This window comes from Pan troglodytes, chromosome 23, assembly GCF_028858775.2.
Source record: "Pan troglodytes isolate AG18354 chromosome 23, NHGRI_mPanTro3-v2.0_pri, whole genome shotgun sequence".
Taxonomy (NCBI): domain Eukaryota; kingdom Metazoa; phylum Chordata; class Mammalia; order Primates; family Hominidae; genus Pan; species Pan troglodytes.
Window position 1 is genome coordinate 46,656,866 of NC_086016.1, and position 18,302 is coordinate 46,675,167.

General features: G+C 50.9%; 1 protein-coding gene and 1 pseudogene across 1 annotated transcript in view; both read left to right on the forward strand.

Annotated features, from left to right (window-relative positions):
* The first annotated feature begins 329 nt into the window (after nt 1-329).
* Nucleotides 330-3,738, forward strand: LOC100613212 (acidic leucine-rich nuclear phosphoprotein 32 family member B-like; annotated as a pseudogene).
* Nucleotides 3,739-17,920: 14,182 nt separating this feature from the next.
* Nucleotides 17,921-18,302, forward strand: part of PRR5 (proline rich 5) — a 69,322-nt gene continuing 68,940 nt past the window's right edge. Inside the window, exon 1 of the mRNA XM_054675650.2 lies at nt 17,921-18,082. The gene's annotated coding sequence lies outside the window, so the exon portion shown is untranslated. The remainder of the gene's footprint in view (nt 18,083-18,302) is intronic.

Consider the following 18,302-nt stretch of genomic DNA (forward strand, 5'->3'; position numbering starts at 1 on the left):
CTCAGATATAGAAAAAGGGATGAAGAGCAATGGAAATAAGTATATGGACAGATATAGAATACTATTTTCTTCTTTTCAATTTCTTTAAAAGACAATTGACTATATAAAGCAAAATAATAACAATGTATTGTGGGGGTTATAATATATTTTCAGGTAAAATATATAACAAAACAATAACACAAAGGATGAAGGAATTAGAGGATGATTTTGTAAGGTTCTCACATTTTCTATTAATTCAAGGTAATCTGTGATGAGTTAAAAATACACATTGCCAGCCAGGCACAGTGGCTCACACCTGTAATCCCAGCACTTTGGGAGGCTGAGGTGGGCAGATCACGAGGTCAGGAGTTCGAGACCAGCCAGGCCAACATAGTGAAACCCTGTCTCTATTTAAAAATACAAAAAATTAGCTGGGCATGGTGGCGGGCACCTGTAATCCCAGCTACTCAGGAGGCTGAGGCAGAAGAATCTCTTGAACCCAGGAGGCGGAGGTTACAGGGAGCCAAGATCATGCCATTGCACTCCAGCCTGGGCAACAGTGCAAGACTCTGTCTCAAAAAAATATATATACATTGCCTTTTCCCTCCACGATTTCTCTCTACTCCCGTGAGTTACTTGACTCTGGGGGCTCCGTTTGTCTGCCTGCAAGCTACACATTTCCCAGGACCACACCGCTGGCCTCTGTCACGAGCAGACTCCTTCTGATGGCCCTACTGCACAGGTGGGAACATCCTTCCCCCATCTTCAGAAAGTCTGAAGAGCGGAGAAGAGGGGAACGTGAACATGAGGAGGAGACTCCACGTGGAGCTGAAGTACCAGACCCCACCCGCTGTTCTAAAACTTGTCTTGGACAATTGCCAATCAAGTGATGGAAAAATTGAGGGCTTTACAGTTGAATTTGTGAACTTAGAGTTCCTCCATTTAATAACTGCAGGCTTGATTTCATTTTCAAATCTCCCCTGGCTGCCACGACAATAGAGTCTTTGGAGATCTGGACATGTTAGAAACACACACATCTAAACTTCGATGGAAATACACTGAAAGATATCAGAACTTTAGAACCTTTGAAAAAGTTGGAACGTCTAAAGAGCCTGGACCTCTTAAACCGTGAGGTTACTAGCCTGAATGAAGACTGGGAGAGGGTCTTCAAGCTCCTGCCCCAGCTGACCTACCTTGATCACTATGACCAAGAGGACCAGGAAGCCCCCAACTCAGATGCTGAGGGGGATGATGTAGATGATGAAGAGGAGGATGAAGAAGGAGGAAATGAGGAAAATGAGGAGGATAAGGATAGTGAAGAGGAAGAGTTTGATGGAGACGAGGATGAAGATGAAAGTGAAGATGTAGACTATGAAGAAGGTGACGATGAAAGTGAAGATGTAGACTGTGAAGAAGATGAAAATGAAAGTGAAGATGTAGACTGTGAAGAAGGTAAGATGAAAGTGAAGATGTAGACGGTGAAGAAGGTGATGATGAAAGTGAAGATGTAGACTGTGAAGAAGATGAAAATGAAAGTGAAGATGTAGACTGTGAAGAAGGTAAGATGAAAGTGAAGATGTAGACGGTGAAGAAGGTGAAGATGAAAGTGAAGATGTAGACGGTGAAGAAGGTGATGATGAAAGTGAAGATGTAGACTGTGAAGAAGATGAAAATGAAAGTGAAGATGTAGACTGTGAAGAAGGTAAGATGAAAGTGAAGATGTAGACGGTGAAGAAGGTGACGATGAAAGTGAAGATGTAGACTGTGAAGAAGGTGAAGATGAAAGTGAAGATGTAGACGGTGAAGAAGGTGACGATGAAAGTGAAGATGTAGACTGTGAAGAAGGTGAAGATGAAAGTGAAGATGTAGACGGTGAAGAAGGTGACGATGAAAGTGAAGATGTAGACGGTGAAGAAGGTGAAGATGAAAGTGAAGATGTAGACGGTGAAGAAGGTGACGATGAAAGTGAAGATGTAGACTGTGAAGAAGGTGAAGATGAAAGTGAAGATGTAGACGGTGAAGAAGGTGACGATGAAAGTGAAGATGTAGACGGTGAAGAAGGTGAAGATGAAAGTGAAGATGTAGACGGTGAAGAAGGTGACGATGAAAGTGAAGATGTAGACGGTGAAGAAGGTGACGATGAAAGTGAAGATGTAGACTGTGATGAAGGTGAAGATGAAAGTGAAGATGTAGACGGTGAAGAAGGTGACGATGAAAGTGAAGATGTAGACTGTGAAGAAGGTGAAGATGAAAGTGAAGATGTAGACGGTGAAGAAGGTGACGATGAAAGTGAAGATGTAGACGGTGAAGAAGGTGAAGATGAAAGTGAAGATGTAGACGGTGAAGAAGGTGACGATGAAAGTGAAGATGTAGACGGTGAAGAAGGTGACGATGAAAGTGAAGATGTAGACGGTGAAGAAGGTGAAGATGAAAGTGAGGATGTAGACTGTGAAGAAGGTGAAGATGAAGTCAGTGAGGAGGAAGAAGAATTTGGACATGATGAAGGGGTCAATGAAGATGAATATAAAATACGTAACAGATGGTGGGCCTAAACCCAACTATATCAGTAACTACATTAAATGTAAATGGAATAAATGCTCCAATTAAAAGGTGGTAATTGACTGAGCGCAGTGGCTCACGCCTATAATTGCAGCACTTTGGGAGGCCAAGGCGGGTGGATCACCTGAGGCCAGAAGTTTGAGACCAGCCTGGCCAACATAGTGAAACCCCATCTCTACTAAACATACAAACAAAATGGCTAGGCACGGTGGCTCACACCTGTAATCCCAGCACTTTGGGAGGCCAAGGCAGGTGGATCACGAAGTCAGAAGTTTGAGACCAGCCTGGCCAACATGGTGAAACCCCGTCTCTACTAAAAATACAAAAATTAGCCAGGCCTGGTGGTACATGCCTGTAATCCCAGCTACTCAGGGGCTGAGGCAGAAGAATCGCTTGAAACCAGAAGGAGGAGGTTGCAGTGAGCCAAGATTGCACCACTGCACTCAAGCCTGGACAACAAGAGCGAAACTCCATCTCAAAAAAAAAAAAAATTAGCCGGGTGTGGTGGTGGACGCCTGTAACCCCAGCGACTCCTACTAAGGCAGGGGAATCACTTGAACCCAGGAGGTTGAGGTTGCAGTGAGTGGAGATTGTGCCACCGCACTCCAGTCTGGACAGCAAGAGCAAGACTCTGTCTCAAAAAAAAAAAAAAAGAAAAAAAAAAAAGAACAAGCTCAATAATTGAAAGAAGGTATAAAAGGCCAGGTCCAGTGGCTCACACCTATAATCCCAGCACTTTGGGAGACCAAGGCCAGGAGTTAGAGACCAGCCTGGCCAACATGGCAAAACCTCATCTCTGCTAAAAATACAAAAATTAGCCGAGCCTGGTGGTGGATGCCTGTAATCCCAGCTATTCAGGAGGCTGAGACATGAGAATCACTTGAACTTGGGAGGAAGAGTTTGCAGTGAGCTGCTATCCCACCACTGCACTCCAGCCTGGGTGACAAAGCAAGACTCTGTCTCAAAAAAATATAAAAGAAGCTATAAAAATAAAATAGGCCAGGCGCGGTGGCTCACGCCTATAATCCCAGCAATTTGGGAGGCCGAGGGGGGCAGATCACGAGATCAGGAGATTGAAACCATCCTGGCTAACACGGTGAAACGCTGTCTCTACTAAAAATACAAAAAATTAGCCAGGCATGGTGGCAGGCGCCTGTAGTCCCAGCTGCTTGGGAGGCTGAGGCAGGAGAATGGCGTGAACCCGGGAGGCAGAGCTTGCGGTGAGCCGAGATCGCGCCACTGCACTCCATCCTGGGCGACAGAGCAAGACTCCATCTCAAAAATAAATAAATAAAATAAATAAAAATAAAAATAAAATAAAATTGAGGCAGGAGGATCACTTGAGCCCAGAAGCTCAAGACCAGCCTGGGCAACATAGTGGGACCCCGTTTCTACAAAAACATTAAAACATTAGCCAGGTGTGATGGGGTACACCTGTAGTCCCAGCTCTTTGGAAGGATGAGATGGGAGGATCACTTGAGCCCAGGAGGTAGAGGCTGCAATGAGCCACGACCACACCACTGGATTCCAGCCTGGGTGACAGAGTTGAGACCTTGTCTCAAAAAAATAAATAAATAAAAATAAAAATTAGGCCAGGCACAGCAGCTCACATTTATAGTCCCAGCACTTTGGGAGGCTGAGGCAGCAGATTGCTTGAGCCCAGGAGTTCAAGACCAGCCTGGGGAACACGACAAAAACCTGTCTCTACCAAAAATACAAAAAAGTAGGCAGGTGTGGTGGCACATGCCTGTAGTCCCAGCTACTTGGGAGGCTGAGGTGGGTGGATGGCTTGAGCCCAGGAGGTTAAGGCTGCAGTGAGCTCTGATCATGCCATTGCACTCCAACCTGGGCAACAGAGCAAGATTCTGTCTCAAATAAATAAATAAATAAATAATTTGAATTTAAATTAGATTAAATTAAACCCAATATAAGCAGAAGGATGGAAATAAAGATGAGAGAAAATGAATAAAATTACAAACAAAAAGATAGAGAAAATTGTGACAAAACCATGGCCCCTCAAAGATGTCCATGTCCTAATCTCTGGAGTCTGTCAACATGTTACGATTCATGGCAAAGAGGTATTAAGATTGCAGGTTAAATTAAGGCTGCTAAAATAGGGAGATCGTCCTGAATTATTCAGGTGGGCCCAACGTAATCACGAGGTTCTTAAAAGTGGAAGTAGAGGCCGGGCGCGGTGGCTCATGCCTGTAATCCCAGCAGTTTGGGAGGCTAAAGCAAGTGGATCATTTGAGGTCAGGAGTTTGAGAGCAGCCTGGCCAACATGGTGAAACCTCGTCTCTACTAAAAATACAAAAAAAAATAATAATAATAACATGCCTGTAATCCCGGCTACTGGGGGAGACTGAGACAGGAGAATCACTTGAACCCGGAAGATGGAGGTTGCACGGAGCTGAGATCGCGCCACTGAACACTCCAGCCTGCGCAACAAAACAGGACTCTTCTCAAAAAAAAAAAAAAAAAAAAGTAGAACTAGAGGCAGAAGAGGGCAATGATGAGATGTAAGAAAGATTCAGCTCACCATTGCTGGCTGTGAAGATGGAGGGAAGGGCACATGAACCAAGAAACGTGGGCAGCCTCTAAAAGCTGAAAAAGACAGGGGAGGGATTCTCTCTGAGAGCCTCCAGAAAGGGACACAGCCCTGCAAACATCTTGATTTGAGCCAGTGAGGCCCATGTTAGACTTCTAACCTTCAAAACCATAGATAATAAATTTCTGTTGATTGAAGCTATTAAGTTTGTAGTTCTGTGTTACAGCAGCAATAGTAAACTAATACAAAAATGAACAAAACCCAATTGTTGGTTCTTTGGCTTTTTGAAAAGATTAACAAAATAACTAAAAACCTGATAACATTGTCCAAGAAAAAGAGAGAAAACACAAATTAACAATACTGGGAAAGAAAGAGGGGATATCATTACAGATTCTACAGACATTAAGAAGATAATAGGGGAGGCTAGGCACAGTGGCTCACACATGTAATCCCAGCACTTTGGGAGGCCAAGGCAGGTGACCTCACCTGAGGTCAGAAGTCCAAGACCACCCTGACCAACATGATGAAATCCCATCTTTACTAAAAATACCAAAACATTAGCTGGGTGTGGTGGCGGGCGCCTGTAATCCTAGCTACTTGGGAGGCTGAAGCAGGAGAATTGCTTGGACCCGGGAGGCAGAGGTTGCAGTGAGCCAAGATCACACCACTGCACTCCAGCCTAGGCAGAAGAGTGAGACTCTGTCTTAAAAAAATAAAATAAAATAAAAATAAAAATAAATTAAAAAAAGATAATAGGGGAACATTATGAACAACTTTACAGCAATAAATTTGACAACACATGTGAAATTAATAAATTTGACAACAGATGTGAAATTAATAAATTCCACAACACGTGTGACATTAATAAATTCCTTGAAAAACATAACTTACCAAATCTGACACAGGAGAAACTAAAAAAATCTGAAGAGCCTTATATTTAGTAAGGAAATTTAGATTTGTAATTAAAACTACCTCACAAAGAAAACTTCAGGTTCTAATGGCTTTTCTAGCACACTTTTTTTTTTTTTTTTTTTTTGAGATAGAGTCTCACTCTGTCACCCATACTGGAGTACAGTGGTGTGATGTCGGCTCACTGCAGCCTTTGCCTCCTGGTTCAAGCGATTCTCCTGCCTCAACCTCCGGAGTAGCTGGGATTACAGGTGTGCACTACGACACCTGGCTAATTTTTGTATTTTTAGTAGAGATGGGGTTTCACCATGATGGCCAGGTTGGTCTCGAACTCCTGACGTTAAGCAATTCATTTGCCTCACCCTCCCAAAGTGCTGGGATTACAGACATGAGCCACCATGCCCGGCCTCTAGCACATATTTAAGGAAGAAATAATGTAACCAGTCTTATGGAAACAGGAAAGCAAGAGGGAGAGAAGGAAGGAGGGAAGGAAGGAAGGAAGGAGGGAAGGAAGGAAGGAAGGAAGGAAGGAAGGAAGGAAGGAAGGAGGGAAGGAAGGAGGGAAGGAAGAAAGGAAGGAAGGAAAGAAGGAAGGGAGGGAAGGGAAGGGAGGGGAGGGGAGGGGAGGGAGGAAGGGATGGAGTGGAGAGAGGGAAGGGAAGGGGAGGGGAGGGGAGGGGAGGGGAGAAAGAAAGAAAATTACAGACCAGTATCCCTCAACATATCCTCAACACAATTGTAGCCCATGGAATCCCCCAATATATACAAAGGGTGAAGAATCCTGGCCAAATGCAATTTCTCCCAGAAATGTAAGGTTACTTGAATATTTGAAATCAATCAGTGTGATTTGCGTCATTGATAGAATAAACAATTGATTTCAGGCCGGGCTCGGTGGCTCACGCCTGTAATCCCAGCACTTTGGGAGGCCGAGGCGGGTGGATCACGAGGTCAGGAGATCGAGACCATCCTGGCTAACACGGTGAAACCCTGTCTCTACTAAAAATACAAAAAATTAGCCGGGCGTGGTGGCGGGCGCCTGTAGTCCCAGTTACTTGGGAGGCTGAGGCAGGAGAATGGCGTGACCCTGGCAGGTAGAGCTTGCAGTGAGCCGAGATTGCGCCACTGCACTCCAGCCTGGGTGACAGAGAGAGTGAGACTCCGTCTCAAAAAAAAAAAGATTGATTTCAATAGTTGCAAAAAACAATGTTTTTAATCTTTCAGCAAATTAAGAATGGAAAGGAACTTCACCAACCAGAAAGAAACCCAAAGAAAATCTACAGCTAAAGTCACAGTGAATGATGAGAGACTACAGGCTTTCCGCAGGGCTCAGGAACAAGGCAGGGAGGTCAGCTCTTGTCACTTCCACTCCACCTCATTTCAGAGGCCCTAACCAGTCTCTACGCACTGACAACTTGATCATCCATGTAGAAGACGCTAAGGAATCTACAAAACACCACCCAGGGCTTGGCTCCAGTGAGGAAGCATTAAATTGGCGAAGGGGGTGTCCAGGGTAGTCCTGGGAGGCCCAGGAAGGCTGAAAGGGGGAAGAGCTTCAGAAGCTGCCTCCACCCAGAAGGCCACCAAGGATGCTGAGTTATTTTAAGGCAGGCCAAGAGCCTGGGTTCCCTACACAGGCAAGGCTTGTTCTGGTTGGGAAACCTGAGAGCAGCAATTGAAGACAGATTGTTGGCGGGACTGCCCGGCCGCCGACCTCATGGCTAATCCCACTCCCTGGTACAGGATGTTTGGGCTGAGTGCAGGGGCTCGCTGCCAGGTTCTCGGAGTGCACACTGGAGGGGTGGGGGGCAGGGTCTGGCTGCAAGGGAAAGGCCTCATCCCAGACTCCTTTTATCCCCATGTTATACCCCCTGTGGTGTGGGAGGGGCAGCAGGGCAGCAAGAGCCATTCCCACGGGGAGGGGTGAGTGACTGTCCCCAGGAAGAGGGCCTCAGGAAGTGGAATCTGGCCCACATCGCAGCAGGTCAGGTTCTGCTAAGTTCATCCTCTCCAGCACCGCTGCCTTGGCTCAGGGCCTGGACCTAAGCCACAGACCCTCATAGGCAGGCAACCCCCCCACCCGGAACACTTGAGCAAGGAGGGCCAGAGGTTCCAGGCTCAAGGGAGGCTGTGGGATGCGCACTGGTCCGGGAGCCCCAAACCTGAGATCTGCTCTTTGAAGGAAGCCTCTACTGAACTACTGGGAGGAGAGGGGAGGCCTCCAGTTCCAGCTCCCAAGACCCTTTCTGGGCTTCCAGTATTACAACCTTTGTCACACTTCTGGGGCTGGCTTTCCTGGCCTGGAAGGTCCCCAGGGCAGGTCCAACTCACACCTGCACCCCAGCCCCAAACTCAGAGCCTAGCAGCCAGCAAACACTCCTCAAACTGAACCAAAGACTCAGCCGCTGTGGCCAGTGGGATCCGGTCCAGGCTGAAGACAGAAGGCAGCCTGGCTTTCCCCTGGGACAAGTCCCGGGAGCAGATGAGTCTGTGCTGAAGCCAGAGCCAGCGGGACAGGGCCAGGAGGCTGGCAGCTCTCTGCTAGAGCTCCCACTCCTCCAGCCCAGCCTGGCAAGGATGCCCACTGCCCAGGGCTGGGTCTCCTCCCCCAGTGAGCCTGCCGGGTCCTGTCACCATGGGGATAGCAGCCACAGATGGTCCGCTGGACAACAGGCACAGCCACCAGCCTGGGGCACAAGCTGCTCACTCCTCTCCTGCCCTCTTCCCCACAGTCGGGACAGGAGAAGGCTGCCTCTTGAGGGGCCCTGGGAGAGGCTCCCCACTGCCAAAGCCCTCCCTCCAGGGACCACCAGGAGCAGCCCTGTGGGTGGACAGCTTGGACCTATCCCTGGTTGCAGTGAGAAAGAGCCCATGGCCATTGAAAACGCAGGGAGGCTCAATAAGGGGGCACTGGGAAGGGCTTGTTGGAGGGTTTGGGCTGGTGCTGGGCGATTTGGGGAAGATGTAAGCTCAGGACCCCACTCTGGATTGAACGCTCTTGGGAAACTGGGCTAGTTCTCTGACCCGGGTGTTTTTGTTTGTGTGTGTGGGTTTTTTTTTTTTTTTTTTTTTGAGACAGAGTCTTGCTCTGTTGCCCAGGCTGGAGTGCAGTGGCATGACCTCAGCTCGCTGCAACCTCCACCTCCCGAGTTTAAGCAATTCTCCCACCTCAGCCTCCCAAGTAGCTGGAACTACAGGCGCCCGCCACCATGCCCACCCAGCTAATTTTTGTATTTTAGTAGAGACGGTGTTTCACCATGTTAGCCAGGCTGGTTGCAAACTCCTGACCTCAGGTGATCCACCCACCTTGGCCTCCCAAAGTGCTGGGATTATAGGTGTGAGCCACCGCACCCTGCCTGATCTGGGGTCTTAGCAAACCTTGTCTATGTGGCAGGGAGCCCGCAGTGAGGCTAAGGCTGTGATTGATTTAGCAGCTGTCCTCACTCCTGTTTGCTGAGACACAGGGAGTTTGGACATTCGGTGGCTTGGACGATGCTCCTGCAGTTGCCTGTGCTCAGACACGGTGACGGAGGGGTCTTGCTTTTGTCCTGACCCATCGCAGTCCTGGAGTGGCCTCGTCTGATGTTGTTGCTCCACGACATTGAAATTTGTGTGGTCCACAAGAAGACAAAATGGTGTTTGGAGAGGGAGGGCTCCCCAGAGAAGGGGGAGGGCCATGGGGTGCACAACATGGCCCCTCCCCAGGGCCCCTCCAATGTTCAGGAAAATTACCAAACACGCTCGGGCAGGAGGGCTCAGGTGTGGGCGTGGCGGAGTGGCCAAACTCTGCCCTGAGGTCTCAGGGGGCTCTGGATCTCCTGTAGGGCTCAGGGGTGAGGCCGAGGGGCTGCCTGGCAGTGTAGCAGCCATCAGAAACCCAGAAACCTGGGGGGATGGCTGGGAGCAGGGGTGGACTCTCCCCCGTGAGAGGTCTGTGTGGGCCCCAGGGAAAGGCCCTCCTGACCTTGTTTGTGATAGTGGGCTCCATTCCCATTCTGTGACACAGGGCAGTGCCCTGTGTTAGTCCGATTGCATTACTAGGAAGGAATACCTGAGACCGGGTCATGTATAAAGAGAAGCGGTTTAATTGACTCACAGTCCGACAGGGTGTACAGGAAGCCTGGTGCTGGCAGCTGCTTCTGGGGAGGCCTCAGGAAGCTTCCAATCATGGTGAGAGGCAAAGAGGGAGCAGGCATCTCACCTGGCAAGAGTGGAAGCAAGAAGCCAAGGAGAGGGCATCCCAGACTTTTAAACAACCAGATCTCCTGTGAATCAATGAAATAAGAACTCACTCGTCACCAACGGGGTGGCGCTAAACCATTCATGAGGGATCCGCCCCCATGAGCCAATCCCCTCCCACCAGCCATGAGGGATCCGCCCCCATGAGCCAATCCCCTCCCACCAGCCCCCAGCTCCCGCGCTAGGAATCACTTTTCAACATGAGATTTGGAGGAGACAAACACTCCAACCATATCAGCCCCCAAGGTGGAGCTGGCACTTCCAGAGTCCAAAGGAGCCCAGAACCTCCTGAGAGAGACATAGCTGAGGGGCAAGCTCCCCCAACCCGACCAGCCCTGGGCTGGGAGCAGAGGGTGGGGTCCTCAGGCCTGGCTGGAGTCCGAGTCTCTTCCAGCTCCCACAGACTATTCTCACTCCACTTGCCAACCTGAGCTCAGCACACAGGTGTGGTGCACATATGTGGTACTCAGGTGTGATGCCCAGGAGTGATGCAGAGATGGGGCACACAGGTGTGGTGGACAGATGTGGTACACAGGAGTTATACACAGATGTGGTACACAGGTGTGGTGCACAGGAGTGATGCACAGGAGTGATGCACAGATGTGGTGGGCAGATGTGACACACAGGAGTGACGCACAGATGTGGTGGAGTGATGTGGTACACAGGTGTGGTGCACACAGGTGTGGTGCTCAACTATGAGGCACAGGTGATGCATTTATATGAATCTGCAAGATATCTTTCATTCCCCAGATGTTCACCAAGCACCTACTGTGTGCCAAGCCCTGTGCTGTATACACAGAGCTGACACAGAGCCGAGAGCCAGGATCCTTGCTTTCCAGGACTTTCCACCCTAGAAGGGAAGAGAAGGAGGTGAGGAGGGCACAGCAACAGCTGCTCCTGCTTGTTATGCTCTGGAATTCACCCCTGCGTGGCCAGGGCTGAGGACCTCCCTTCACCCCTGCATGTGAAGTGCTGCCACCAAGCTGAGCATCTGAGACCAAAGGTCATGTCTGAGAAGCTAAAGCGCAAAAGAAAAGCAGAGCACACGATGGGGAAAATACACACAAAGGTCATGTCGTTATTATTCAGAAAACTTTATTTCCCCTTCAAATCACAAAATGCTACACAGACACTACCTTTCTTTTTTTTTGTATTATACTTTAAGTTTTAAGGTACATGTGCACAATGTCCAGGTTTGTTACATATGTATACATGTGCCATGTTGGTGTGCTGCAATTTACATTAGGTATATCTCCTAATGCTATCCCTCCCCCCTCCCCCCACCCCACAACAGGCCCCGGTGTGTGATGTTCCCCTTCCTGCACAGACACTACCCTTCAATCACAGGTTAGATCTGCAAGTCAAGAGGAAGGGCCCTTCAGCAGCTGCAGGGGGTGGGGTGGTCAGGGTGGCAGGGGTGAGGCCTGAGAGTCGAGGTAGCAGGTGTTCCAGGAGCCCCAGGCAGAGGCTGAGAGCTGCTTCCCTGTCCGGCCTGTCATCAGAAACTGGCTTCTGAGGTCATTTTCACCTCTCTCAGGAGACGCTGCAGCCCTGTTTGGGACAGAGTCTCCATCTTCCTTACACACCCCTGGCTGGCACGAGTGTCCCACGAAAGGTGCCCTGTGGGCACAAACGTGTGTAGAACTGTAAAGCACATGCTTCAGGTGGGTAAGCACCTCCAGGAGGATGGAGCAGTGTTTGCCTGGGGAGGAGCCCATAGGGGCTTCCAGGTTCCAGTTCTGCCAGTGAGTGCTGGCGACGCTGGTGAGCTTGGGTGAGGTTTTTCCACATTATTCAAGTTCTTTTATACAGATAATATTCTTTGTAACATTTTAAGCACTCTATGGAAGGAAAAATAATCTCGAAGCACCCAGGCAATCTCACAGCCCGGGAGCTCTGGATGGAAGGCCGTGGAACAGGGGTCCCACCCCGGGCAGAGAGGCTGGGTGGCAGAAGTCCCAGGCTCCAGTCACAGCCTTGCCGGGTATCCTGGTTTCTGGTGGCCGCTCTAACAAATAGCCACAAACTTAGAGGCTTAAAACAACACAAATTTTGGCCAGGCATGGTGGCTCACACCTATAATCCCAGTACTTTGGGAGGCCGAGGCGGGTGGATCACTTGAGGTCAGGAGTTCAAGACCAGTCTGGCCAACATAGGGAAACCCCATTTCTACTAAAAATACAAAAATTAGCCGGGCGTGGTAATCCCAGCTACTCAGGAGGCTGAGGCAGGAGAATTGCTTGAACCTGGGAGGCAGAGGTTGCAGTGAGCTGAGATCACACTATTGCACTCCAGCCTGGGCAACACAGCAAGACTCCATCTCAAAAAATAAAAAAGAAAGAAAGAAAAGAAAGAAAAAAAAGAAAAGAAAAGAAACCCAAAAATTTCTTCTCTTACAGTTCTGGAGGCTGTGGTGTGGGCGGGGCTGTGCTCCTTCAGGGGCTCTAGGAGAGAATCTGGTCACTCATTGCCCTTCTGGCTTCCAGAGGCACCTGCATTCCTTGGCTTGTGGCCCTTTCCTGCAGCTTCAAAGCCACAGAGGTGGCATCTTCCAATCTCTCTCTGTTCCCATTGTCATTTCGCCCTTTTCTCACTCTGACCCTCCTGCCCACCTCTTATAAGGACCCTTGTGATGATGTCATGCCCCCTGGGAGAATGCAGCACCTTCTCCCTATCTCAAGACCCTGATTCACATCTGCAAAGTTCCTCTCGCCATAAGGAGTGCGTGAGGCCACAAATTCACAGGCTACAGGGATCAGGACATGGACTTGAGGGGAGGGCCATTATTCTGCCTAACACATGGTGTGGCCCTGGGTTAGTCACTGTGCACTGTCGGGCCTGTCTCCCTGACTATGGTGACAGGGGACAGGGTAGGGTCCAGGGGTGCCTCCCAGTGCACAGAGCCCTCAGACAAGTCAGGTTTTCACTTAGTCCTTCAATGGCACCAAAGGCCCTCTTGGCCTAGGCTACACAGGGGCAGTGGTGGGAGGTACTCAGACTCCCCCATCAGAGAACTACATTTCATACAGGGCTTTAGATTCACAGAGCTCTTTTCTTAGGTGCAGGCTATAAACAAAGGCTCATTAACTATGTTTTAATGGCTCCATCCACCAATGGATAGGCAAATAAATGAAAGGATAAACTTGTGAAATTAGCAAGTGCAATGGTCCCCATTGCAGGAGCAAGGAGCCTGGGGTCCCTCAAGAAGGGACTCAGCCTTAGTATTCAAGCTGCAGAGCCTGTGCCCTCTCCCTCTGATACATTGCCACGGTGCCCCCCTCGCCCTCAGGGTGTCAGGACGGTCCTGGCACGTGGTGGGTGCTGGCCACATCTGCTCACTCAGAGAAGAAGCGAAGGAAATGTGAGGTCAGGCCGCCACTGTGGCTGGGGCAGGGGCCTCACTTGAGCCTCCCAGCAGCTTCCCACAGTCTCACGTGACTGAGCAGCAGAAACACACACAGGCTGGGTTTCCTGCCAGGCCCCAGAGACATGCTCAGCTCTCACAGGGAGGAAGAGGCCAATGGGCTCGTGGTCACTGCCAGAGCTATGACAGGCACCCACGTGCCTTCAAGGGGGTCCAGGTCTCAGCTGCCTTCTGGGTCACCTGAGGCACCTTCATGTTGACCCCAGTCCTGGGCCCCTCAGAGGAGAAGAGCTCAAAACCCTCTGAAAGCCAGCAGCATGGGCTCCAAGCCAGGGAGCCTGGGCTCAACCCTGGCTCTGTCAGGACTTGCTGTGTGGTCCTGGGCATGATGTATAACCTCTCTGAGCCTCAGTTTCCAATTCTGTAGAGTGGCAACAATAATATCTATCTGTTGGCCGGGCGCGGTGGCTCACATCTGTAATCCCAGCACTTTGGGAGGCTGAGGCGGGCGGATCACGAGTTCAACAGATCAAGACCATCCTGGCCAACATGGTGAAACCCGTCTCTACTAAAAATACAAAAATTAGTTGGGCGTGGTGGTGCACACCTGTAGTCCCAGCTACTCGGGAGACTGAGGCAGGAGAACCCCTTGAACTCAGGAGGCAGTCGTTGCAGTGAGCCGAGATCACGCCACTGCACTCCAGCCTGGTGACAGAGCGAGACTCCATCTCAATAATAATAATAATAATGATATCTATCTGTTACAGTCAGGGTCCCAGCAGAAGGCAGAGCTGACCAGGTGGTTCATGTTCACAGAAGTGTGGGCAGGTTAGGGAGAGCCAGAGGCCAGCAAAAGAGGGAAGCTGCTACCAGCCCTGGGGCTGCAGAAGGGAGGGAAGGAAATGGCGCTTCCCCCGGAAGCCAGTGGAGCTAAAGCCTGGCAGAGCATCCGGGCACGAGCTGTGGTCAGCATGCAACCCGCAGGGACTGCAAGGGTCAGCAGAGGGCAAGAGGAGAAATGCCTCATTCTCTCTGGCTGATCTCCAGCAACTGCCTCCGTGGGTCAAATGCAACCAGGTGGGGGATGCTGTCCACCCAGGTCAGCCTCAGGGAGCACAAAGTAGGCAGTGAATGGATCTGGGGAGCAGGGGGCGCCACAAATGACGTGGCCAGAACCACACACCATGGAGTCATGTATTCATTTACTCACTGATTCTCTCAACAAATACCTATTAGCCACCTTCTAATACGTGCCAAAGACTGTTTCCAAACACCCAGAGATACTTTGGGGAAGAAAAGAGACAACTCTCCTCTCTCTCAGGGAATTCATGAATTTCTGAATAAACTACACCATAAAGAAATAACCAGCCGGGCGCCGTGGCTCACGCCTGCAATCCCAACATTTTGGGAGGCCGAGGTGGGAGGATCACCTGAGGTCAGGAGTTCAAGACCAGCCTAGCTAACATAGTGAAACCCTGTCTCCACTAAAAATACAAAAAATTAGCCAGGTGTGGTGGCGTGCGCCTGTAATCCCAGCTGCTCGGGAGGCTGAGGCAGGAGAATCGCTTGAACCCAGGAGGCAGAGGTTGCAGTGAGCCAAGATTGCGCCACTGCACTCCAGGTTGGGCAACAAGAGTGAAACTCCATCAAAAAAAAAAAAAAAGAGAGAGAGAGAGAGAGAGGGAGAGACAGAGAGAGAGAGAGAGAGAGAAAGAAAGAAATTTAATGAACATTTTTTTAAAAAACCAATCCAATTAGAAAATGGGCAAAAGACATGAACAGACCTACCACTCATAGGATTTACAGATGGTAAATAAGCTCTCAAGATCGTTTTGAATCTTTAACATCAATAGTCGTTAGAGGAAGGCAAATTAAAACCATGAGATCTCACTACACACCTATCAGCATGGCAAAAATAAAACACAGGGACAAGACAAAATGCTGGTAGGGATGCAGAGAAACTGGATCACTCAAGCTTTGCTGCTGGGAAGGCAAAGTGGTACAGTCACTCTGGAAAACATTTTGGCAGTTTCTTAAAAATCTAAACATGCAACTCCCATACGACCCAGCAATTACACTCCTGGGCACTCTTCCCAGACAAATGAAAACTTATGTTCACACAAAAACCTGTACACAAATGTTTATAGCAGCTTTATTGGTAATAGCCCCAAACTGGCAATCAACCCAGATAGTCTTCGACAAGTGAATGGCTAAACGAATTATGATGCACCCATTCCATGGAATGCTGACCACTCCACAATAGCAACGAACAAACTACTGAAACACAAAGCAACCTGGAAGAATCTTCAGGGATTTATGCTGAGTGAAAAAAGCAATCTCAAAAGGTAACATACTGTATGACTGCATTTATATAACATGCTTGAAACGATAAAATTACAGAAATGGAGAACAGATAAGTGCTTGCCAGGAGGGAGGAGGGAGGGAGACAAGCACATAAAAAGTCCACGGGGGGGTCCTTTGCTGATGGAATGTTCTGTACCTTGATGGCATCTATGTCAATATCCTGGTTGTGATATTGTAGTATAATTTTGCAAGATTTTACCAGTGGAGAAAACTGGGTCCAAGACATCTCTATTATTTCTTATAACTGCATGTGAATCTACAATTATCTCAAAATAAGAAAGTTTAGGCTGGGCGTGGTGGCTCACGCCTGTAATCCCAGGATTTTGGGAGGCCCAGGCGGGTGGATCACCTGAGGTCAGGAGTTTGAGACCAGCCTGGCCAACATAGTGAAACCCTGTCTCTACTAAAAATACAAAAATTAGTCGGGCATGGTGGCAGGCGCCTCTAGCCCCAGCTACTCAGGAGGCTGAAGCAGGAGAACCACTCGAAATCAGGAGGCAGAGGTTGCAATGAGCCAAGATGGCACCACTGCACTCCAGCCTGGGTAACAGAGCGAGACTCGGTCTCAAGAAAAAAAGAAAGAAAGAAAGTTTAATTAGAAGAGGGGGAGGTCCTGGTGGTCACACACCAAGAGGCTGGATTAGATGACCTCAAAGGTCCCTCCAAGGCCAGGACATCCCTCTTGGCAGCACAGGGCTCAGAACAGCTCCACCTCCTTCTGGCACCTCTGGGGCCGTTTCCAGCCCCACCCCAGTACTCGATCCAGGCACTGTCTGCCCAGTCTAGATGCCACCCAGACACTTTAGGCCCCTCTGTCCAGATGCCCTCACCTCCCTCTGGGATGCCCCATCCTGCCGTTCAGGCAGAGCTGCTCACTCCCAGGGCCCTATGGACCCCATTAGAGTACCTGGGGTCTGGCCGGGATGCTTGCTGTCCTGGAATCTGGTCACCAGGAAGGCCGGCCATCTGATCTGCCTCATGTCAACACTGTTTCTGGGGGTTGAGTGGCTTAGCGTCAAACAAGCACAATGATGGAAGGGGAAAAAAAAGCTTTACAACTGAATATGGACACAAATATTTGCACAATTGCATTCTAAAACATTAAAACAATCACTACACCAAAACACAATAACCATAACCATCACCACCCGAACGCCCACAGCCTGGCCTCTGGCACAGGACTTTTGGCTTCTACCGGGCACTGACTGTCAATCCTTTCGGGGATTCCTGGGACAGACACCACTGCTCCCCGCCCACTGCCCCCACCACAGCCACGTATCAACGGAGAGGTACTTAAACAGGGTGAGGCTGTTTAAGTGAAGAGTGAAAAGAAGCCCTTTTCGAGACACTGGGGTGTGGGATGTGGGTTGTGGGGTGCAGGATGTGGGGTGCTGGATGTTTCCACCAGGGCAGTTCTTCTCAAACTTTACTGAACTCTGGAACCACCCAGAGGGCTTGTTAAAATAGGGGGCCCAACCCCGAGTTTTGCTTCTGTAGGTCCGGGGTGAGAGGCCAGGGACTCTGCACTAACGGAGGCCACACTTTGAGAACCACAGCCCTGGGCTGTTTTTGGTGCCAGGCCCATTCGTCTTCCCCTCCCTCCCCGCTCCGCCCGCGGCTGGACCCCGATCCCCGGGACAGGGACTGAGTCTGACCGTCTGATTTGTCCTCCCGGCTTCTAGCGCCCCGCTCAGGTCGGGGCTTGGGGAGGGGGCGCTCTCTGGACGTTTGCGGCCCGCCGAGGGGTGGGGTGAGGGCGTCACGGGCCGATCCGGGCCGCCGGGTGACCCGGGACGCCCCCTGCCCCGGCGGGCGCCGCCCACAGCCTGCGCAGTGCTCAGGGGCGGAGGCCGGGAGGGGGCCCAAGCGCCAGCCCCCAGCTCCGGCGGACCCGGGTGGGCGTGCCCGCGGACCCGCTTGCCGCACTTAGGCGAGTCTTCCCTGCAGCGCCCCGAGTCCCTGGGGGCTGCGGCGGCTGCGGGCGCCCCCGCGCGGGCCCGAGGGGCGGGACGCGGCGGAGCGGGGCGGGGCGGGGCCTCCGCGGCCCCCTCCCCCGGCCCCGGGCTCCGGCTCCGGCTCTGGCTCTGCGCGGTGGCAGCGGCGGCGGCGGCGCGGGGACCGAGGTGAGCGGCGGCTACGGGTCCGGAGGCCCGGCCGGAGAGGGGACCGGGTGGCTGGGGTTGGGGGGCGGCACGCGCGACCCTGCGGAAAGGGGGGCCCCGGGGCGGTGCCGGCGGAGCGGCGCGCGCATGTGTGTGCGCGCGTAGGTGCGCGCGCGCGCGACGCCGACTGCGGGGCCCTAGGGTGGGGTAGGGGTCGGACGGAATCTGCGGGGCAGGGGCG